Source organism: Physeter macrocephalus, chromosome 18 (assembly GCF_002837175.3).
Source record: "Physeter macrocephalus isolate SW-GA chromosome 18, ASM283717v5, whole genome shotgun sequence".
NCBI classification, from domain to species: domain Eukaryota; kingdom Metazoa; phylum Chordata; class Mammalia; order Artiodactyla; family Physeteridae; genus Physeter; species Physeter macrocephalus.
The window spans coordinates 54,288,489-54,313,104 of NC_041231.1; positions in this window are offsets into that span (position 1 = coordinate 54,288,489).

Genomic DNA, 24,616 nt, shown 5'->3' on the forward strand with positions numbered 1-24,616 from the left:
AGAGTGAAGTAAGTAAGAAAGAGAAAAACAAATATTGTATATTAACGCATATATGTGGAACCTAGAAAAATGGTACAGATGAACTTGTTTGCAGGGCAGAAATTGAGACACAGATGTAGAGAACAAATGTATGGACACCAAGCAGGGAAAGCGGAGAGGGGTGGGGGTAGTGGTGTGATGAATTGGCCAATTGGGATTGACATGTATACACTGATGTGTATAAAAATGATGACTAATAAGAACCTGCTGTATAAAAAAATAAATAAAATTTAAAAATTAAAAAAAAAGGAGAGGGAGTGATTCACTTTAGTAAATCAGTGATGGCTGAGAATTAAGCCTTGGGTTTAGGGATGTGGTAATGGTCATTAGTGATACTAATAAGAGCACTTTCCGAGGAGTATGTGAATACATGTGTGTGGGGAGGAATGGGGGGGCGTGTTAAGATGTGATTGAAGTGAGTTTAAAGCCAATGGGAAGAGAGGAATTATAGGCAGTGAGTTAACAACTATTTGGGGGAAGTTTTGCTAAAAAGGAGCAAAGAATTGAGGTGGTAGCTGATGGAACATGCCAGTTGGGTGCCCAGGAAAAACAAATACAAGATAGAATTAAAAGTGAAACTATGAAATATAAAGGAGGAATATAGCAGAAGGGAACATTCAGCCCATGCGCAAGTCTGTGATCTATGAAAGGAGATCGGGGAAGAAAGGAGGTTTGGGTAGTAAGAGTCTCAGACGATGGTGCAGCTCTTAGAAAGTCAAAGCCAGCCCATCATGGAGCCCTGGTGAAATGACTGCCTATCCAGGAATCCTGCACTGTGCAGAAATAGCCAGGCCTTAGGAGCCCACCATGCTGAGTCACTGCCTGGGGTGTGCATGGGAAGAGCAGAGCTTTGACTCAAAAGCTGAGGAAGACCCCAAAGGTGATGCACCCGAAGGTTGTAAACTAAACGAACTCCTCAGCAAGTTCTTTCTTGAAGGAAGTTCCAAGAGGTACACCTTCATGGCTGCCACTTCAGTTAAGTAAAAGGGATTTTTTGAGAAGAAAAAGTAAAAAAATTCTCCTGGGATTTTACCCTTCAAGTTCCCACAGTCTTACAAGCTCTGAGCTCCAACATATGCTTCATCAGCCCAACATGGCTGCCTCTTTCTTCCTGGGCTCTATTTCTCCACACAACAAATTGAAAATTGTCCAGTAAAAAAGCTGGAGTGAGTGAGAGCCTCATCTCATTTGCTTCCTTTCTCTCAGTGATTGTAGGCCCTCAAGTCCTGCCTGGGTTCGTTACAATCAAATGCCTTCAAATCATACCTTTCATTCATGTTGTCCATCTTCCTGAATTGTTTTCAATGGGAGTCTTAGCTCGATAAAAGCCCCAGTCATTGTCAGAGCCAGAAGGGAGGTCAATCAGCATGGCTGTGAGTTTGAGTCTTTCTCAGTCACTTTCTGTTGCATGAATGCAGTTGTGAAGTGACCAGAGAGTTGAGTTTGACCACGGCTGTGGTTTTCCCAAGTGAGTTGAGTATAACAAAGTCAGAGACAGACAAGTGAGGTGAAGATCTATGCAAGAGAGAGACCAAAATTATCGACCATGTAATTGACCTGCTCTTATGGAAGAATGATATTTTATATTATTTTTTTCCTCAGGGTTTTTATAGCTTTTGTAATTAGGGAATAGTTAGAGCCGTGAGCGCTCAGCATGTGGTAAACATTACTCCTGTGGGAGAATCATCTGGAGCATTTATGTAAAAAAGCAGATACCTTGACCACACTCAATCTCACGTAATCAGAATTTTCTGAGTGGTTAAGCTTAGGCATTTGTATCAAGTTCCCCGCATGATTCTTATGTGATCCTTCACCTTCCTCTATGTATTAGTGAGGTATTGTGTTTCTCTGGTGATGATCCAACTTTGGTGATTCGATGCTGGATATCAAGGAGGGCAGGGACTTCCCTGGTGGCGCAGTGGTTAAGAATCCACCTGTCAATGCAGGGGACATAGGTTCGATCCCTGGTCCGGGAAGATCCCACATGCCGCGGAGCAACTAAGCCCGTGCGCCACAACTACTGAGCCTGCGCTCTACATCCCTCGAGCCACAACTACTGAAGCCCACGCCCCTAGAGACCATGCTCCGTAACAAGAGAAGCCACCACAATGAGAAGCCCACGCACAGCAACAAAGAGTAGCCCCCGCTTGCTGCAACTAGAGAAAGCCCGTGCACAGCAATGAAGACCCAATGCAGCCAAAAAATAAAAATAAAAAAACAATAATAAATAAATAAATTTATTTAAAAAAAAAATGGAGGGCATGTATGGGCAGTATCCTTTGCTTTAAGATGCCCAAGCTCCAGATCCATTTGAGGACTATAGTCTAGCATTGATGGATGTGGGCTGTATCTCACAAGAGCTTTCCCTTCTCCTATCCCCTTCCTCCACCACAAACCATTCTAGAACCTAAAGAAAAACCACTAAATCTTCCCACATCTTATCTCTTGCTAAAAAAATTTTTAACTTTTCTCTTTAATGAATATGAGTTGTTATAGAGACATGTTTGACCTAAATTTGGAAGAGAACAGAAAAATATATATAAATTAACAAAGAAGAAGGGCCTGGTTTATTCCTTTGCGCTGGATTTGATATGACACATTGTCTACCCATATGGCGTTCTTACTAGCACAAGACAAGAAAACGTTCCCAAATTCTGTAATTCAGACTTTATAAGTAACATCAAGGAGTCATACTAGGTAGGCTTGAATAAAAAAGTGAATGTGACCTAAAGCTCATAGAAATTCTGTTTTGCTCGCTACATTTGAACCATTTTGTGAATTTTTTTGTTTGCTGTACTTGCTTTCAGAGTTTAGGCAGGTTTTCTAGAAAGAGTTATGCATTCTAATTTATTCATACATCAAATAATTTCTATGATACATGTAGGTTCAAAGTATCCTGGGTGCTCAGAATGAATATAATGACTATATAATATATCCTGAGGTAGAAATGATATTAATATGATCAAGATACGCTCCACAAAGAGGTGAGGATGAAGGTGAATCATGAAAGATGATTGGAAGTTTACCAGTCACAGAATATAAAATAGGACACACCAAGTCGAGGAAAATCATGCATGCAGGACCATCAGGGCAAGACCCCTGGCCTGCTCAGCAAACAGCCACGGCCTATAGCACAATCAAGACCCAGCAAAGAGTAAAGAAAGAGCAAGGATGGAAAGGCATTGGGGACCATGCCAAAAGATGCCTTTTACATCATACTAGGTAGTTTGAATTTTAACTTGTCATCAAAGGAGAGGGAAGAATTTAATCGGAGCTATAAAAAGATAAGAATTAACTTTTACAGAATCAATCTGATCATCATTTGGAGAATGAATTAGAGGATAAACACTGAGGTGGGATGCTAGTTAGGAGGTTGATGGGGAATATGAAAGCTTAAGTGCTCGTTAACAGCAGACCTAATACTCAATTTCATGTGGTGCTGAGGCTCCAGTGGAGTTGTGGATAGGCAGTAGCTCTTTTGAAATAATAGGTACTACAGTGTGTCTTCATCCTTAGATCTCACACAGAGAAACATATTTGGTTCAGCAGTTGTACAAAAAAAAGAAAAAAATTCCTGGACTTACTTAGGATGCAAACATAACCCAAGCTTTACTGGGTCTCACCAGATTGGATCATTAGTATAGATGGACTCACAGCAACATTAATAATCCCAATGTTACTGGTTTCTTTCCTCTATTACTTACACAGGACCTCATTCCCCTCTCCTTTCTCCAACTCTCAGCCAGTTATGTCTGAGAGCCTTTGGGGTGCCTCACAGGGAAGGTTGATGATTCTAAACATTTCTGGCATCACCACTGCTCAGCCAGCCATCCTTCCATGGCCTGCTGGGCACTTCTGCCCCTTAGCTAGAAACTCCCTCTATTACACTGCAGCTACCCTAGAGATAGGGTCTTCGATGAAGAAGAGGAGAATACCTTCCCCACTCTATGTTTCTGTTACATGGCTACCTTAGTTTGGGCTCCTAGAAGCAGAGCCTGAGACAGGAGTTTAATTGCACACGATTTATTGATGGTGTACTCTCAGGAGGATGGGAGTGAGGTAAGCAGGGGAAGATGTGAACCAAGGATGTAGTTTCAGCTAAAGTCTAACTTCAGGCCTTGGGGAGTTCTGGAGCTCAAGTTACACCACAGAGTTGGCTTCCCCTCCAGGAAAGGGGGAGGTCTTTTATATTCTCATTTCATCCAATCCTTGGCCAAAGTCTGCTGTGGTGGGAGGTGTGGGTATGCACATAACTCCTGAAGCAAGGCAGCCTTGGAGTGGCTAAGCTTTTCTGGAGAAGAGGACTGCTATGAACCATTAGCAGCCCACACTCACAGTAGGTGGGGATTGAGATCTGAGTGGGGCACCAACAGCATCCTCACTGTGGGTTTTGGTGCCATTCTTCTTGTAGCCACGTTACAAGGTTTAATGAAAGAACTTATATTTTCTATATACATTTACACCACTGCTGCTTTCTGCAAAGAGCTATGGGGCCAAGAAACACCTGAGAATGGCATACACAGTGACTTGGCCAGGATCGATTGCCCTTCCTTCCTAGCAAAGGTGAGCTTCATGTGTATCACATGGTAGAAAGGGAAAGAGGCTTGAGGTCAAAGAAACTTTGGTTTCTACAAACATGTAGTGCAGACTGGGCTTACAGTATGTGTGATAGATTGCAATGATGATCCTAATTTTTTACTCCTTTCCTGTGTCCTTGTTAGGTTCCACGTGACTTTGCAGCTCTTCTCACTAAAGAGAAAAAGTCTACTTTCCTATCCTAGCCTTTGAATTTGGACTAGTCTGTGTCTTGCATTGGCCAAGAAAATGTGGCAGAAGTTGCCAGCATCCCAGTTCTAGACCTACATCTCAAGAGGCCCTGTGTGTTTCTGCCTGCCCTCTTGAGCTCTACCATCATGAAGAACAAACATACCCAGGCTAGTCCAATGGAGGATGAAGGACACATGGAGGAGAGCCAAGTCATCCCAGCTGTCCCAACTGGGGTCATTATAGATTAGCCAACAGTCAGCCAACTAATTTTCAGACTCATAAGTGAGACCAGCCAAGAGCAGCAATCACTTAACTGTCCTCCAGCTGATTCTAGACACAACAATCACTTACTCTGGTATACTACCGTGATTTGTGCTTATTTCACAACATCACTGTATTAAGAGCTGTTACAGTAAGAGTGCAATAAACATTCATTGCATATGGAGCAGTATGTTATGTCATCAAAGGGGCAGAGAGCTGCACCATCATGAAAGAGCTGGATGGAGGCAGAGAGGAGAGATTTTTATTTCCCCTTGCCACCCCCAAAACTATGTCCAACCAAAGCCTCATCAGAAAAGCAGGGAAATACTGAGTGATATTTCTGGAGAGAGTTACACTAATAGACTTCCCCCAAATGTGCCCAGCTCTAACAATCCATGATACCTGAGAGTTGGCCTAAGCCCGACTAGGAGGATGCAGCGTTGGGGCACAGCAAACATGCAGGACGGCAGCCATCGGCACGTACAGGGCACGATGCTGTCTTGAGATCTTCTGCAGATGTTTCAAGCCAGCACTGCCTCTTCTCTCTCTCCACCCCTCCGGAGCTGGCAACCAAAGACAATTAAGGGGAAAGGCACTTAAGAGCTGAGCCTCTGAAGCATACTTTATGTCTGTCTCAGTCTCCCTAGTATCATGGGCCGATTTTTAATTTTGTCTGGCAGCCACTACAGGAAACGTAAATCAAAGAGTTACTTTTTATGAGGTCTTTGAGACTCCAGCAATCAGTAATTCCTGCAGTTTTTTATTTATTCTCTTGCTGTAGGCAATTCAGTATTTTCTCCTGGATTCTTTCCTCCTGTTGCTTTGGCACCACCTGCTCTCCTGCTCTCAGCTCCGTTATTTCCAAGTAGAATGTGGTATTGGTTAAAATAAAGACACTACAAACCCCACCTCCGATAGTTCATTCAAGCTGTATTAGCAACATGGCACTCCTTTTCTGGCTGTGCCTATTAGGGTTCGAACTGAGGATGTTTGAAAAGAAAATTTCCTCAGTAAGAGATAAGTTTCTGCCTGATAACCCACCCTACATGGCAGACTCTTGTGAGCATTCAGCCAAACTCTTCATTTTGTTTCTGTTTTCTGGAACTAGGATCGGAAATATGAGTTTTCCAATTTATTTATTATTTATTATTTATTTATTTATTTTTGCAATATGCGGGCCTCTCACTGTTGTGGCCTCCCCCGTTGTGGAGCACAGGCTCCAGACGCACAGGCCCAGTGGCCATGGCTCACAGGCCCAGCCGCTCCGCGGCATGTGGGATCCTCCCAGACCGGGGCTCGAACCCGCGTCCCCTGCATCGGCAGGTGGACTCTCAACCACTGCGCCACCAGGTAAGCCCCAATTTATTTATTTTTTTAGTCCCAAATGATGCTGCCTCCATATGAAAGTACCGAATCAGAGCATGGAAGCAGTAGTGAATGATTAGTCTTGGCAAAACACAGATCAATATGAAAAGCTCTGTGATTTTAAATCTGTAGAAAGAAGAAATGCATACTAATCTTTTATCCCGACTCTACCCCTGCATCTGTCTCCTGCTTCTGTTACTTGTTCTTAATCTAACTGATGGGGACTCAGGACCAGAATGAGAGCCACCAGAACACTTCTGTAATCCAGGTCCTTGGCAAATATCACACACACACACACACACACACACACACACACACACACACACACACACCCCAGCACAGGCATAAAGGCTGAAATACTCATAGGAAAGGGTACTTCCCCTGCCATATCCATAGAATGGACAGGAGAGAGAAGGAAGGCAAAGACCCAAAGTAGAGGCCCTGCTCCGGAGGGAAGAGGAGAGCACAGAGCATGAGGCATCCTTTTCCTAGGTGATCACATCCTGGGAACAGACATCTGTCCAAGCCGCTTCCTTTGCTGCCTGGACCCACTGTACTCTTCCAGCACCTCCCTCCCATCTGCAGCAGGGATAGCAACCTCTTGTGTACGTGTGACCCTTTTTGAGACTCTTTTGAAAGGCATAGATGTGATCTGAAGACACTGCTATATGTAGACGCAGCCAAAATTCTCTCTACTACTTCAGTTTTCCCATGAATTACTGGCACAATAAAGCATCCTCTGACCCAAGATCAACACACAGTTGTCGTTCTACGAATGGCATGGATGTCATTGCCTCCTTCCCTCAATGCCCACCAAACTCAACTCATCCTCTTTAGGTTTCTACTCTCTTGGCTTCGGCTCCCAGCTCTGCCCCTAACCAGCCTGGATTTTCCACTACTCAGTTACAACAAATTCACGTGTTACATGGGAGTGAAACCATGTACAAGCCCCTGTGTCCTTGTCTTTTGAAATAAAATGCTGACTCAAGAGTTAATTATTGGGAAATGTGAAGATGTAGAAACAGAGAATAGCTGTTGGGCTGGGGAACTGGTAACAATTAGACCATAATTCTGCCACATAGCAGAATCACCAAACCTTCAGTTCCCTGAAAGATAAAAAGGCCTGACACACACTCTTGAGTTGTTTTTACAGGAAGCAGATCCTCTCCAGGTGAAAACTGGACCACACGAACATAGACCCTAGACTGGTTGAAACCAGAACTTTGATGAGCCTTGAAACTTCGCCTTGATGCCAACCAATCCGAGAACTGTCCACGAGCTAATCACCCCCTCCACGTGGGTCACACGGTCTTGAGGGCATTAGCCTGCTGTGGCCTCCTTTGCCTAACAAAGCCATAAAAGCTACTCTTTTCTACTTCACCCAAAACTCTGTCTCCGTGTTTCTATTCAGCACCGGTGAACAGAGGCTGAGTTTCGGCAACAGAAGCGTTAATGTCACCCCTAGATCCTATGGAAAAGGGTTTTCTCCAGCACTTGGGATCTGCGTGGCGTAAGACTTCCTTCAGGGTACAAAATGATGCTGATTTTACAAACAAATTCATTTCAAAAATAAGAAGAGTGTCTAGAGACAGCCTGCCTCTGTCTAAAGTCTTGCTGTACCAGTCTCTAGCTGTGAAATACACTTGCTGTGGCTCAGATTCCTCACATTTAAGGGGGAATCTAGATATACTGTATATATAAATGTATATAAATAATATATATAAATATATAAATAATATATAAAAACATATATTATATATAAATATATAAGTAATAGCTCTCACCTGGTGTTTTTGTGATTAAATCAAATTACTTCTTTTAAAAAAAATTAAGTATTGTTGATTTACAATGTTGTGTTAGTTTCAGGTGTACAGCACAGTGATTCAGTTATAATATATACATGTATCTATTATTTTTTCAAATTCTTTTCCCTTATAGGTTATGACAAAATATTGAGTAGAGTTCCCTGTGCTATACAGTAGGTCCTTGATTATCTATTTTATATATATTAGTGTGTATATGTTTATCCCTCCCCGACCTTTCCCCTTTGGTAAGCACAGGTTTGTTTTCTATGTCTGTGATTCTATTTCTGTTTTGTAAATAAGCTCATTTACATCATTTTTTTAGGTTCCACATACAAGTGATATCATATGGTATTTGTCTTTCTCTGTCTGACTACTTCACTTAGTACGATCATCTCTAGGTCCATCCATGTTGCTGCAAATGGCGTTATTTAAATGAAATGACTCTTGGAAAACAGCTTAACATAGGGTCCAGCAACAAATGAATACTAAATGAACTTTATTATTTTATTATTGTTGCTGTTGCTATCATGGAAAGGCTTTAAAAATTAAATTATATTTTATAATAAAACAAGTAAAATAAATATTTATATCTATACTTGGATATAGGAACACTATACATATAATCTTGCATGTGACTAGTGACTGTATATGCACAATTCCTCCAACTTTTGGAAGAAATTGAACTGAAATGACTGAGGACCCATCCATGTCTGTGGAACTTCAATTCTTCTGTTCATAACAGAAATTTGTCTCAAGTTTTTTTTTTCTGTGCTCCCATTCTAAGGTCTTGGAATCAATGTTCTGTTGGCTTTTGAAAGATAATTTGGAAGCTTTCCTTTTTTCTCTCTGCTTGGGAACAATTTAAATAGTATTGAAGTTTCTGTTCCTTGAAGGTTGAAAGAATTCACCCAGGAAACCATCTGTGCCTGGCACTGTTCTGAGGGAGAAAGAAGTCTTTAAAACTTTCTGAACATCTTGTATGTTGGCCCATGCAGAGTCTTCTGTATCTTCCAGGTTTAATTTTAGTAAGTTGTATTTTCCTAGAAAATTATCCATTTCATTTAGCTATTCAAATTTATCTGAAGAGAATTTTCTAAAATATTCCTATGGAGTTTTCATGATCTCTGTACTGATGGTCATTTCTCATTTCTAAGTCTGTGTACGTACACTTCTTTCTTTATTTACTTGATTGGGCAAGTTTGGGGTTACCTATTTTGTTTCACTTGGTTTTCCAAATAAGCTCTAGGGTTTACTTACTAATTCTGTTGTTGTCCTATTTTCTAAGAAAACCATTTCTGTGTTAATTTGATTATTTCCTTACTCATGCTTTTCTCAAAGTTACTTGATCTTCTTTTTGCTAACTTCTTGATATAGACGCTGTGCATTTATTTTCGTTTATTCTTGTTTCCTAATGTAAGCCCCTGTTTTACATGGCTTTTAATGCATAGTATCATGACTATTACACCTATTGTTATATTTTTATTATTATGGTTACATGAACTAAAATACCCACTTTTATTACCTTTGAAGTGAAAAGTTTTTGAAGGAATTTAAAATTTTTTGAAGTAATAGTTTCATTTATTTTTGTTTCTAAACTAATTTCAAGTTGTACTGCCTTGCGGCCAAAGAGAAGAGTTTGAACTATTCCCAATTATGGTGTTTATTGGATATATGTTAACTATATTTCTATTAGATCAACCTTACTAATTATGTTATTCAGATCCTCTATAGTTTTTCTACTTTTGTCTCTCTGTATTTCATTAGTCCTGGTCTAAGAGCTGAACTCTCCTCCCACCATGGTGCTTTTGTCAGTTTCCTCTCTATTTCCTAGAGACTGTACTTCAGGTTTTCCAAGTTTAGTAACTCAGTGCATGAAGATTTATGAGGTTATATTCTGAAAATGCTTATCGTTACCTCATTTGATATTTTTTTTCCTGAATTCTACACAGAGTTGGAATCAGGTTTAGAAGGACCTGAGGCTTTTGCTATTTATTGAACCCTTTTCAGGAAAAGTTTAAAAATGCTCAATTTTTGTTCTTTTAACGTAAGTAATAATTTTGTTTATTTTTTCATTGAAGTATAGTTGATTTACAATGTTGTGTTAATTTCTGCTGTACAGCAAAGAGATTCAGTTATACATATATATACATTCTTTAATGTACTCAATTTTGAATACAAGTTTAGTTACAGAGCCTTGGAAGAGGCCTGTGAAGTGAGGGGCCCTGAAACTTCAGCTTATGCTTGTGTATATATTCTGAACCTCATTTTTCTGTCTTCAAATTTCTTTCCCCCATTCTTCCTTCTTTACCCATTCATTTACCAGATACTTAATGGCATGCCTACCTTGAGCAGAGCACTTTGTTAGGTGTTAAGTGTACTGAGACCTTTTTGTAGAAGTCCTTTCCTCTACCTAACAGTTAAATGTTAGTGTTTTTCAGGATTCTGTCCTACACCTGTTTCTATCGTTGCTCCACAGTTTTTAAAGAAATTTCATCCAAACATATAGATAGTTCTAAAACTATCTATAAACTCTACACTGATGACTTCCAAATCTTTGTCTCCAGTCCAAATCTGTATACTCTCTCTGCTAATGATTCTCAAACTTCTATATTCCATCCAAATTCTCCTAATGAGTTTGAGACCCATATATTCTACTCTTCTCTGGACATATCCATTGGGCTCTCACAGACAGGTCATATTCAACATATCCAAAGCCTGCTGCAATCCACTCCTCTTTATTTTAAGCACTATCATCATCACACAGTTGCCAAACCATAAACTTTGGCATCATTCCAAACTACCCCTGTGCCATGATTGCCCACATACAGTCACCAAGTCAGGTGCAAAATGTACCCTCCTCTTCAGTCAACCACCATGGTTACTGACCCAGGCTCTTGGTCTCTCTCTAATCAATAGAAAGTGACAAGAGGCCAGACAAGAATGTCAGGCAAGGCTTTACTGGGGCTTGTGCTGCAGCCCAAGGAAGCGAAACAAGAAATAGGTGCCCTTTATCGATCCCCAAGAGGAGCTTCTTGGGTCCTTAAAAGGGGTAACAGGGGACTTCCCTGGTGGGCCAGTGGTAAAGAATCCACCTTCCAATGCAGGGGGCAAAGGCTCGATCCCGGGTCGGGGAGCTAGGTTTCCACATGCAGCGGGGCAGCTAAGCCCGAGCGCCACAGCTACTGAGCTCGTAGGTCTCAACTAGAGACCCCATGTGCCACAAATTACAGAACCCATGCGTTCTGGAGCCTACACGCCACAACTAGAGAAGAGAAAAAACGCCACAACTAAAGAGAAGCCACAACTAAAGAGAAGCCCGCGCACCACAAAGAAAGATCCCGTGTGCCGCAACTAAGACCCAATGCATATTCCCATATGCATTGGGTCTTAGTTGCGGCACGCGGGGGCAAGATGGGAATAAAGATGCAGACCTACTAGAGAATGGACTTGAGGATACAGGGAGGGGGCAGGGTAAGCTGGGACAAAGTGAGAGAGTGGCATGGACATATATACACTACCAAGCATAAAATAGATAGCTAGTGGGAAGTAGCCACATAGCACAGGGAGATCAGCTCGGTGCTTTGTGACCACCTAGAGGGGTGGGATAGGGAGGGTGGGAGGGAGGGAGATGTAAGAGGGAAGAGATATGGGGACACATGTATATGTATAACTGATTCACTTTGTTATAAAGCAGAAACTGACACACCATTGTAAAGCAATTATACTCTAATAAAGATTTTTTTAAAAAAGACAATGCAGCCAAAAAACCCACTAAAAAGAAAGAAAGAAATAAAATATATTTTTTTAAAAAGGGGGTAACAACTGGGGCCAGTCTCTGTATGGGGCAGGAGGTATAGCTGAAGTGGTCTGCCCACCCCCTTGGTGCTGTTGTGGGCAGGAATCATGTGCAGGACCCTGCTTTTGCTCCCAGCACCCCAAAAGTGGCAGTCGGTCTGTGGCCTCTTTGTATCTTATTGTTCATTATTGCCCCAACTGCGCCTGCGTGTAGCTATTTTTATTCCCTTAAAGTTTCTTATATTCTCTTGCTTGAGAAGACCTTCGTCCAGGTGCAAGCACTCTGGTAGAGGGTCCCAGGTCCCAGCCTGTCTCACCATACCTCTTCTGGGAGTACACATCAGCCTCCTATGTGGGGGCTCCTTCCCTCCACTCTTCCACATCTGCTCTCATTCTGTTTTCCATCCACTGGGCAAGAAAAGCTTCAATTGACGCAAATCTGATCATTTCTCTCTCCTACCGAAAGCATTCAGGGACCTCCACTTGCTCTAAAGAAGTAACCTGAATGCCTCAGTGTGACAGAAAAGACCATCCTTAATCTGGTTGCTTACTCAGTCTGTCTCTCTCTGAACTCTTGTCCCTCCCAACGCCAGGCTGCTTTCAGTATCTTAAATCCACCTAAGTCTCTGCCTCCAGATCTTTTTGGATGCCACCTCCTTTGCCTGGAACACTTGCCCCTCCTGCTTTTCTACTCACACTATATTAATATGATTTGGTTTGCTACTGTTATCCTGTTATTCTCTGTTCTCACTGTCCTCACTTTTTCTTTGGTTTGTGCCTTTTGCCAGAGGCTTTTGCTGTTTTAATTATTTTGTTTAGCGATTAGGAAGGTATGCTTCTCCAAATGGTAACCTTTAAGCAACAGTGCATTAACAATAGGCTCTTGGGAATTGAAACAGGCTCCCTGATTTGTAGCATTTGTCAATTTAGTAGTATAAATATTAACATTGTGGCCAATTTTAAGCTACCAGTATAATGTCACTGAACTCAAAGTGTGAAGAGATATACACAATTGGCCCTGAAAAGCCAGTGCAAGTTTCAGCACCTCACTACCTTTAAGGTTTAAAAAATGTAATTGAATATAATTCTCTAATGACTGTATAAAAAATCAACTCATATTTATTGAATTCACCCATGCAAAAAGAAGAATTTAACGCACCATTTCTTTCCTAACTGCTTCTCCTAGCTTCTGGAGTTTTATTATTTAATTTGGGAATATAGATTATTATTATGTAATTATGTTTACATTATGCATTATCTCTTCCAAGTGTTATTATTTTTGACATTGGCGTACAGATTGAATACTCTGAAACCATTATTTTTAGACTTAACTCTGTGCTTGACTGATTTGAATTAGATTTGCCATAAAGGAGACAGAAGATCATTTATACATACTCTCCCCCTAATTTATCATCCAGCTGCCGTATGATGCTGGGAATGCTGTTTCCCTTTCTCATGACTTTGTCCTATCGCGATGGAAAAACAAGCAACAGGTTACATCACTATGTCGATTCACAGTCCAATCATTTCTCCCATTGTATATTTTGATTAAAAGAAAGAAACACTAGGACACGTTAGCAGTATAGAAACATCCCTGGTTATGGGTAGAGGATGATGATCCTCATTTTGCAAGAATCAACACATAACTTGTTCTTAGATTGAGATTTTGTTTCAAAGCACTCAATTTGGTCTGTATAATTGCCGAATCGTTTATTATGTTAAATCAGATTTTCATATTGGAAACATTCAAAATGTAGACTGAATACTTTTTGCTTTCTTGGCATTTTCTGGTAACTTCGCTCTGTCTGGCAACATCCTGTTTAAAAAATGATTTCTATACCTACATGTTTCCAGAACAATCAGTGAGCTACAGTTAGCCCATACTTAAATTTCCCCTTCACCTTGTTGGTATAAGTTTTGATTCTCTTTTTCTCTTATTTCTGATACTGATAGTATATATTTACCACTGGAGATATAATTATTCTTGCCCATTATTATTGACTAAATATTGATGATGTGTACTTGACGATTTGTAAGATACTAAATTTCTTGAAGGTAATGGCAGTGTAGTTTAGTGAAAAGAAAAGAAAATGTTTTAAGTCAGACAGAACTGGGTAAATGTATGCCTATGCTCCGTTTTAGCTGTGTGGCTTTGGGCAAAGTGATTTATCGCTCTGATCCACAAAGAGATTAAAAGGAGATTTTTAACATAACTTGCTGAGTAGTTATAAGTATTATATAAAATAATATATGTAAAACACCTATCCCAGTGCCTAGAACTCTTATCAGTAAATATGAGCTTATTTTTCCCTTCCGCACTTGAATTCCCCTTCAGCATATCTCAGTTGATTAATGACAGTTATGGGATCTATTTTATAAAACTTTGGAACGTCCTTTTGGAGCTATGATTCCGGAGGCAGAATTTGACAAATATTCCTAAATTCACATAGTATGAACTGGGTTACCGTAAGAGAAAGCTCTCCTTTACACTGTCTGCCCTGGCATAAGTCCACTGGGTGAAGGAGTTCATTGATTAATAATGCTTACTTGCATTTGCAGATCTAACTGCACAGCCAGCAAATTATTTAATTCCATTAAGAATTACACATCCCTTTATTAGTAGTGAGAAATCTGAGGCTGAGAGAGATTAAGAACTTCCTTTAGGATCACACAACTCAGAAGGGTCAGAGCTCAGTTAGAAACCAAGGTCTCTTTGCTCCTAGTCCTGGAATCTGCTCCCATGACCTACAGTATTCATGCATTAGTTGCTACCTAAATATACGGCAATTTCAAACATGGTAATTAGCTTAGTTTTGCATGCAGTCCATTCTTAGAATGTTCTGCCACTTCCTGTTTTTTTGTTTTGTTTTTTTTTTTGCGGTACGTGGGCCTCTCACTGTCGTGGCCTCTCCCGTTGCGGAGCACAGGCTCAGGACGCGCAGGCTCAGCGGCCATGGCTCACGGGCCCAGCCGCTCCGCGGCATGTGGGATCTTCCTGGACCGGGGCACGAACCCGTGTCCCCTGCATCGGCAGGCGGACTCTCAACCACTGCGCCACCAGGGAAGCCCTGTTCTGCCAGTTCTTCAGCATCAGCATCTTTTACTGCCATGCTAGGCTGAGTTCACCCAGTCAAGGAATTGTTTAGACTCTGCTAGACTCACTCATGTATGCTGAACCACTAAGACACAGCCAGATAGTTTTTTTTTCCTGAAGAAGAAAAACTTCCTTGCAATTTCTTTGTGCTTACATTGTCAGTAAGTGCAGTGCAGGTGTTGTTATATAACTAAAAGATCAAAAAAGCATGAGATCCCTAGAAACTCGAAGTTAGGAGCTTCAAGAAACTAATAGCATCAACTTTTCAGCCTTACCCTGGCCAGACTCACTACATGAGCATGGCAGCCGATTGAATTATCAAAAACAAAAACAGATCACTGGTTAAATTACTCTGTTTTTTACAAGGAAACAATTACACCTAATTACAAGCAAGGCTGAGGTGTTGCTTTCCTAGTGAAACTAAGGGGGCAGGTGTAAGTTCAGGAACTCATTATCCAGCTTCAGGTAATGCTCCTAAATATACCACTAATATACTTCCTGCTGGTATTTTACTACTGTATTGATTTGGAACCAGTAAGGTCTTCATGAGGGTTTGCTAAAATAAAACTCCACGCTGGGGGCTGCTTCCTATGTGTGACTTTTGGAATTCTGCTGAGATATATAAAACAGAAATAAGGGGGAAGCACTGTCAGTGTGTATTCTCTGCATTTGTGGCAAAGAAAGGGCCCTCTTTCTATCTGTGAGTAAGCTAGGTCTTATGAGATATTTTAAGTAATGACGCAGCCAAATTTCCTAGTCCAAGTTTATTCCATAATTTCATTTTTCCAGCTAAATATTTGGTTAGGATGTTTTATTGGGGAGCTACCAAGGGAAACAAAACACTTAAGACACCAGGGCATGAGATTAATGCATATTTGATAACATGCATAAAAACTGAGGATCAGATTTAACTGGTTCTGAATACTATTTACAGGAATGATATAAAGATTAAACTCTTTTTTTTTATCTGGCAAGGAGACAGAGGCACAAACAGAACTGTAACTCTTGGATCCATGAAGAATTTTTTTAAATATAGACTTTTTAATCCAATTCTGCTTGAAATGATATTCTTTAGCATTGATACCAGATGTGAAAAGGGGAAGTAATCCAAGGTTAAAGGAGAAAGGCACTTGCATATATGGGAATATCCCTAAAGGAGAAGTGCTTATAATAGACCCTGTAAGATAATAAACTTTTGGAAAGGTCTGGATAAGTGTAATTTTGGCAGGCAGAGAATGGGGGCATGAGATGGAGCAGGATAAGAAAACACAAACACATGGAAACTTTCATGGTTACAGAGGGAAAGAAGAAACCATCCCATGAAAAAGAGAATTGTGGGGAATGATATTGGACCAAACATATTTGTACCTAATATATAGAGATAGATGGAGCCAGATCAGATTAGATGCTGGGAAACAAGTGTCAACGCTTGAACAGCGAGGATCATGAAATAAACTTTGCTTTAAAAAAAATGAACTTGGCTGTGGAGGGCAGGTCCAGAATGGACCTAAGGGGAAGGCTGGAGGGAATGGTACTTGAGGACCTCTGGCATGCTCTGAAGCAGCCAAGTCAGGGCAAGTGTCCAGGTGTGACTTAAGGGAAAGGAAATCTCTTGTGGAGACAGACTGTGAAATGCAGCAGGAAGAAGCAGTGTCTGGAGGTGATGTCGAGACTTGTGCCTGTGGAGGACGAGAGTTTATCTCTGTTCAATGGAGGTGTCCAGACAGAGAAGCAGAGAGGAGCAAAAAAGACCCTCAAAACTGCTGAGATCCTGATGGGCTTTCAATTGCTGAGAAGGCTATTATGGGATTGCAGGTCCTGAACTTTTAAATTGGGGTTCAGACTCACTAACGGGAGAGGGAGGGTGGATGAGACCTGAACTGAAGTCTCAGAGGAGATGAGGGCAGTGAGACAACACAATGTAGCCTGAAAAGTTGGCTCCACATCAAGAGGTTTTGAGTTGAAACTGACCTATCTGAAAGTATGAGGGCCAGTGGGGTGCCCGGGGGAGGGTGAATACTGCTTTACTACACCAGGGAAGCCCCATCAAGAGGTTTTGAGTTGAAACTGACCTATCTGAAAGTATGAGGGCCAGTGGGGTGCCCGGGGGAGGGTGAATACTGCTTTACTATGAGAGAATCTTTAGGCTAGGTGAATGCAATTCAAGATAGCTGTGATTTTAGTACTTTGGAGTCCAGTAAAATTGGAAAAGATGAATTCTCTACCTAAGCCTAGGGTTGCTTACAGGAGGTGAAAACAAGAATAGCATTGCGCCTCAGAGAAGCCAAACATCCAGAGCCCTCCCATGTATATCCTGTATGCAGGTATAGTCTAAGAAAAGGAAAATATAACCTCACTGTAGAAAACAGGTAATTACTACAGCCTGGGAGCAGGAGAACATTCAAGTGCCTTCCCAACCCATCATTTTTGTTTTGAATTTTGCCAAAATAGTGGCCAAGATGCAGCATTGAGCTGAAGGCAAGAGGAGTGGGCAGAGCACGGCCCCATTCCAGACTTAAAGATGGTAGCTCAATGGGATCTCTACCTCTGGTTACCAGCTCTTGAAGCTAAGCTAGTAGAATTAAATGGAAATTCAACCACTACTTTCAGAGTTTTTCATTTCCAAAGATTTTTTACAGTTTGTATTGCTCAAAATGGGAAGGAATCCCTAGACACCTAAACTTCAAAGACATACTACCTGCAGAAGGGGAATCCTTTTAATTCCCCTCCCAGATGTGGCCATAGAAAACAAAAGATGAGGAAGATTTCCAAGAGAACAGAAGTGGGAACAAGGAAGGGAAGACCAGGGATCTCATTCCATAACCAAGGCAATGAGTCCTGGCTATTCCAGCCAGTGTGACGTGTTTGCTGCTTACCACTACCCACTGATCTTGTTCTCCATCCTCTTTTTTTTCAAAATGGGAGATTTTGTTGCAACTACTATGTTTTCTTTAGGGAGACATATTAGGTGGACAAACCAAAGTAAACTTTTGTTGTAAGTTGCCAGACCTAAAGCATTCCAAACAGTGTTGTCGATGAGACAACCAAGTCCAGAGACAGGAGTTAAGTCTGCATTCAGCTATGAAAAGAGATGTTCATGCCATCATACTATAACTAACTACTCTTCTTTGTTACAGTCACCTACAGATTCCCATGCCAAATACTTCATTCCTTGATAATTTTAGCTCTTAGCTCCATCACAGCTCATGTCATAATTCTTGGTGAGCCATTTATTTCTCAGAGATAAATTCAGTTCCTTGACCTCCTGTCTCCCAATGAACTTATTCTTTTTCTTAATAAATTTATTTATTTATTTATCTATTTTTGGCTGCATTGGGTCTTCACTGCTGCACGCGGGCTTTCTCTAGTTGCGGCGAGCAGGGGCTACTCTTGGTGGCGGTGCGCGGGCTTCTCATTGCGGTGGCTTCTCTTGTTGTGAAGCACGGGCTCTAGGCACGCGGGCTTCAGTAGTTGTGGCACGCGGGCTCTAGAGCACAGGCTCAGCTCTAGGCACGCGGGCTTCAGTAGTTGTGGCACGCGGGCTCTAGAGCACAGGCTCAGTAGCTGTGGCGCACGGGCTTAGTTGCTCTGCGGCTTGTGGGATCCTCCCAGACCAGGGCTTGAACCCTTGTCCCCTGCATTGGCAGGCAGATTCTTAACCACTGCGCTACCAGGGAAGCCCCCAGTGAACTTATTCTTCATCTTACCTCTGCACATACCCGCTCTGGTCATACCCTAGACCTTTTCAGTATTTAGATTACACCTTGAACTAGTTATGCAAACACTCTCTTAGCACCATAATCCTAAAGTGTAAATAATTAAAACTGTCTTGTATATTTTTTGCGAATTAAATAGGATGATGACATGAAGATCTTAGCACAGTGCCTCACATATTCAAGATGCTTAATCAAAGTAATTTCTGTTATATTTAAATGATATAATGCATAAAAGTCATACAGCTTACCAGAAGACTATTTGTTGACCACCAATTACATACGGACTGGATCTAGGTATGGGAATTCAGTGATAACCTAGTATGACACTGTGTCTTCCCTCAAGAAATCTACATTCTAACAAAAGAAAGAGAACATAACCATGTAAATAAATACATAAACAAGATAATTTCAGGCTGCAGGGAAGCAGGAATGTGATGAGGGCAGGAAGGTGACACTCTAGTTTGGATGGTTGAGGAAGAACTTTCAGATGAAGCACTTTAGAAAAAGACTGAATGTCAGCCATTGCAAAATGGAGGACGAGCTTTCCATGCAAAAGGAACAGGGAATACAAAGACCTCTGGTCAAGAATGAGCTCAACGTGTTAGAAATTCAGAAGAAATTCCAGTGTGGCTAAAAGGTTGCAAAAAAAGGAAAAGGTCAAAGGACATGATGTTCAAGAAGCCAGAATCCAGATCAAGTAGGGCTTTGTTATGTTAAAGACGTTTAGTCCTTTCCTAATAATGATGAGAAATATAAGAGATCTCTTTAGCAGCCAGATAATGAATTTAAGTGTGGCAGAGATGAAGGCAGCACAGTTTTAGTAGGCTATAGTAATTAATACTGGTGAGAGATGATGGTGTTTTGAATTAAGACGGAACGCGCTGGACATGGTGAGAAGGGTAAAACCAGGGATATATTTTGAAGGTAAAGTTGACATAATTTTCTGATAGATCAAATGTGGGGTCTGAGGGGAAAAAAAGGGGTCTAGTTTGACCCCTAGATGTTTTACCTGAGTGAGGAAATATTTAGATGTACAAGTCTAGAGTTCAGAGTGGGAGTGGGAGAGGTTAGGACTAGATACACCTAATAAACAGTAACAGATTTTGAATGAATAACTCTTCTGAGTACAGGGAAAATATAAAATAGGACTTGAATGTTTATATCAGGCAGCTTTAGGCAGGACAAAACTCCAGATCCTACTGTAGAAAAATGAATAAAGAGGTCATCACCACCCACTTTCCAAGCCCTCACTCTCCACACCTTCTCAGTAGTTTAAAAACACATTCTGGGGGCTTCCCTCGTGGTGCAGTGGTCGAGAGTCTGCCTGGCGATGCAGGGGACACAGGTTCGTGCCCCGGTCCGGGAAGATCCCACATGCCGCGGAGAGGCTAGGCCTGTGAGCCATGGTCGCTGAGCCTGTGCGTCCAGAGCCTGTGCTCCGCAACGGGAGAGGCCACAACAGTGGGAGGCCGCGTACCACAAAAATAAATAAATATATAAATAACCCCACATTCTGGGAAATAAACGTTTCATTGAAGACTTTAAACTGATAATTTCAATTTTGAAATGATATTTAAGACAATTATTATTGTCAAGAGCATCAAAAAATGGAAACTCAAGGTTGAAAACAAATCTGTGTGTTTAACCAGAGAGAGGTGTCAGGGAGGACGTAATACGAGTAAAAAAGCAGTAAGAGGGAAGAGATATGGGGATATATGTATATGTATAGCTGATTCACTTTGTTATAAAGCAGAAACTAACACACCATTGTAAAGCAATTATACTCCAATAAAGATGTTAAAAAAAAAAAGCAGCCAGAGAGATGCATTTCTAAACTGCTGTGAAAACAGAAGCTAAAGTTTCTCCTTGATGCATATTCAGTGTTTGCACCAAACAGAGAATAAGGGAAGAATGTCAATGTAGATGCTGAAAACTGACTGAGAAGAGGGCTGCTATCTAGATCAGTGAGTCCAGATCATCTTAAAAATAAGTGTTAACCTGGTTCCTGTCCTCCCAGACTTTTCATACAATCTGACTGACAAGTGCAAATGATAGGCTACTTTAGGAAGACCAGGAATCTAAAGCCAGAAAATCAATCCTCTTTTACCAGCCACACCTCCTTTCTTCTTCAGAGTACCTCCAGGATCGTGTGGAAGATAGCAAAAGTTTGGGTGATGTATATAGTTAGGATCTCAAGGAGTTTGGAATTCAAATCAAGGCACTCAAGGCTACTAGCCTACTGTAACTTAAATCAATAAACCCTTTTCATAACACTCTTCACTGAAATCAACTCTCAGATCAACCCTTGCTTCAACGTGGTCCCTGGAGAATGGCTGCTGTGGAGAACTCGTGGCTATATAAGCTTTAAAGCTTACAACTCCAGCTTTAAATTTCACTGTGTGACCTTGAGCAACTTCCTTAAACTTCTGAGCCTTGATTAACTCAACAGTAAAATAAGAACTATTTTATCTCCCTTTCAGAATCGTTCATGACTGTGAAAGCTATAAAGAAAGTGTCTCAGAGGGTTCAAGGCACAGAGCAAATGCTCAAAGGGTATCATTTATTTCTCCATAACCCTTCTCTCTATTTCTACAGCATAATGTGTATGCCTCTGCTTATTTCCTTCCATCCTACATCTTAATTAGTCATTTGCTGTCTTTCTCCTCCACTATAGGGTAACCTCCTAGAGGAAAGAGACCCTGCTTTGTTCATTTCTACGTCACCCCAGCATTTCCAGAGCAGGAAACTTTCCATCACTGGCACCAACTAAATGTTTGTAAAATGAATCAATGAATGAAAGAATGTAAACAGAGAAGAGGTCATGTTCTTATTCTTCAGAACAGACCCAGGCATCTCATCCCAAGTTCACTCTGGTTCACAAGGAGGGCTCACACCAGACTTGAACTAAGTCATCTCAGGAAGAAGCAATCCCGAGCCTGGGCATGCACACAGCACACTGTGATCAAACTACCAGTGAAAAAAGCCTGTGGAACCTCACCTTTATCCCCACTCAGTGTGTCTTTACATACCAGGCCATGTCTTCTGGGTGGAAGGAAGAGAATGGTTGGATGGGGGTATGTGAGCATCTATATCAGCTTTTCTCCCAGGTACTGTTGTACGTTATATGTTTAAATTGCTTGACTTCCATAGAAACAGCTCTTTCTGTCCTGGGATTCTGACAATATTTCTCCTGATCCCTACAGTCATCTTTCCTTTCAGATGCTATAGTCAAGCTTCAATTTCTCTTTTATTTTTAATTAAAGTCCCCATCACCTATTGACTTTGCAAACTCTTTTGAACGTGACGGATGAGACGAAAAGTTCATTACTTGCGAATCAATTCCCAATCTGGTTCTGCTTCTTCTCAGTCAGTGGGACCGGAATCCTGTGAGCACCCTCCTGCAGCACTGCACAAAATGCACACACTGAATATTCAAACAATTCACATGATCCAAGAGCCGCTGCTAATCGTTGTTTCCCCAAAGAGTGAGGCCATATTCCTTGGATCCCAGCAAACTCTTCTACTTCTCATTGACCACACTCTCCTCCCTACTGCAAGAAGCATATTAAAGTGACAAAGATGGAAAAGTAGTCAGGGGATGCACTCACAACTTGACCCTCATCTGTCAAGGGAGGATGTTGGACCTGGTAAGCTCTGAGACCTGGCACAATTCTATAAAGCTAAAGCTAAAGCTTGAAGGAACCTTAGAAATTTCCATGTTTAACACTGGCTTTTTAGGGACATGAAACAGAGGGCAAAAGATATTTCTGATTAGTCATCCAGCCATGAAGGCTACTACCTAAATAACAAAAACACTGTCGAACATCTACTTTGTGGCAGGAATTTATATCCCTGTTTATAGGTGAGGAAACTCAGGTTTAAGAATGCATTAATGACGTTTTATGCCTCCAAATGGTCAGGGTTAGGGACAAGATCTTCTATTCATTATACATTTATTATATTCTCTTGTATTCTAATTAACTGGTAATCATATTTCTTCCTTAACACAATGAAGCACCATTTTCTCAATTTAATTAGGAAGTCAGCAAATGAGGTCATAGCTCAATAGTTTTTTCTGGTGTGTGATTCATTTATTTCCCCCCAGTTTATTTATTTATATTTTTATTTATTTATTTTTAAATATTTTACCTTTGAGGATTTAATTTTTTTAACATTTTTATTGGAGTATAATTGCTTTACAATAGTGTCTTAGTTTCTGCTTTATAACAAAGTGTATCAGCTAAACATATACATATATCCCCATATCTCCTCCCTCTTGCATCCTCCTTATCCCATCCTTCTAGACGATCAAAAAGCGCTGAGCTGATCTTCCTGTGCTATGCGGCTGCTTCACACTAGCTATCTACTTTATATTTGGTAGTGTATATATATCCATGCCACTCCCTAACTTCGTCCCAGCTTACCCTTCCTCCTCCCGGTGTCCTCAACTCCATTCCCTACGTCTGTGTCTTTATTCCTATCCTGCCCCTAGGTTCTTCAGAGCCATTTTTTTTTTTTTTAGATTCCATATATAGGTATATATAGCATATGGTATTTCTTTTTCTCTTTCTGACTTACTTCACTTTGTATGACAGACTCGAGGTCCATCCACCTCACTACAAATAACTCCGTTTTGTTTCTTTTTATGGCTGAGTAATATCCCATTGTATATATGTGCCACATCTTCTTTATCCATTCATCTGTCAATGGACACTTACGTTGCTTCCATGTCCTCGCTATTGTAAACAGAACTGCAATGAACATTGTGGTACATGACCTTTTTAAATTATAGTTTTCTCAGGGTATATGCCCAGTAGTGGGACTGCTGGGTTGTATGGTAGTTCTACTTTTAGTTTTTTAAGGAACCTCCATACTGTTCTCCACAGTGGCTGTATCAATTTACGTTCCCACCAAGAGTGCAAGAGGGCTCCCTTTTCTCCACACCGTCTCCAGCATTTATTGTTTGTAAATTTTTGATGATGGCCATTCTGCCTGGTGTGAGGTGACACCTCATTGTAGTTTTGATTTGCATTTCTCTAATGATTAGTGATGTTGAGCATCCTTTCATGGGTTTGTTGGCAATCTGCATATCTTCTTTGAAGAAATGTCTGTTTAGGTCCTCTACCCACTTTTGGATTGGTTTGTTTGTTTCTTTCATATTGAGCTGCATGAGCCCCTTGTAAATTTTGGAGATTAATCCTTTGTCAGTTGCTTCATTTGTAAATATTTTCTCCCATTCTGAGGGTTGTCTTTTCGTCTTGTTTATGGTATCCTTTGCTGTGCAAAAGCTTTTAAGTTTCATTAGGTCCCATTTGTTTATTTTTGTTTTTATTTCCATTTCTCTAGGAGGTGGGTCAAAAAGGATCTTGCTGTGATTTATGTCATAGAGTGTTCTGCCTATGTTTTCCTCGAAGAGTTTGATAGTGTCTGAATTTTCAAAACGTTGATTCTCCCAATCTAAGAACACGGTATATCTCTCCATCTGTTTGTACCATCTTTGATTTCTTTCATCAGTGTCTCATAGTTTTCTGGATACAGGTCTTTTGTCTCCTTAGGTAGGTTTATTGCTAGGTATTTTACTCTTTTTGTTGCAATGGTAAATGAGAGTGTTTCCTTAATTTCTCTTTCAGATTTTTCATCATTAGTGTATAGGAATGCAAGAGATTTCTGTGCATTAATTTTGTATTCTGCTACTTTAACAAATTCATTGATTAGCTCTACTAGTTTTCTGGTGGCATCTTTAGGAGTCTCTGTGTATAGTATCATGTTATCTG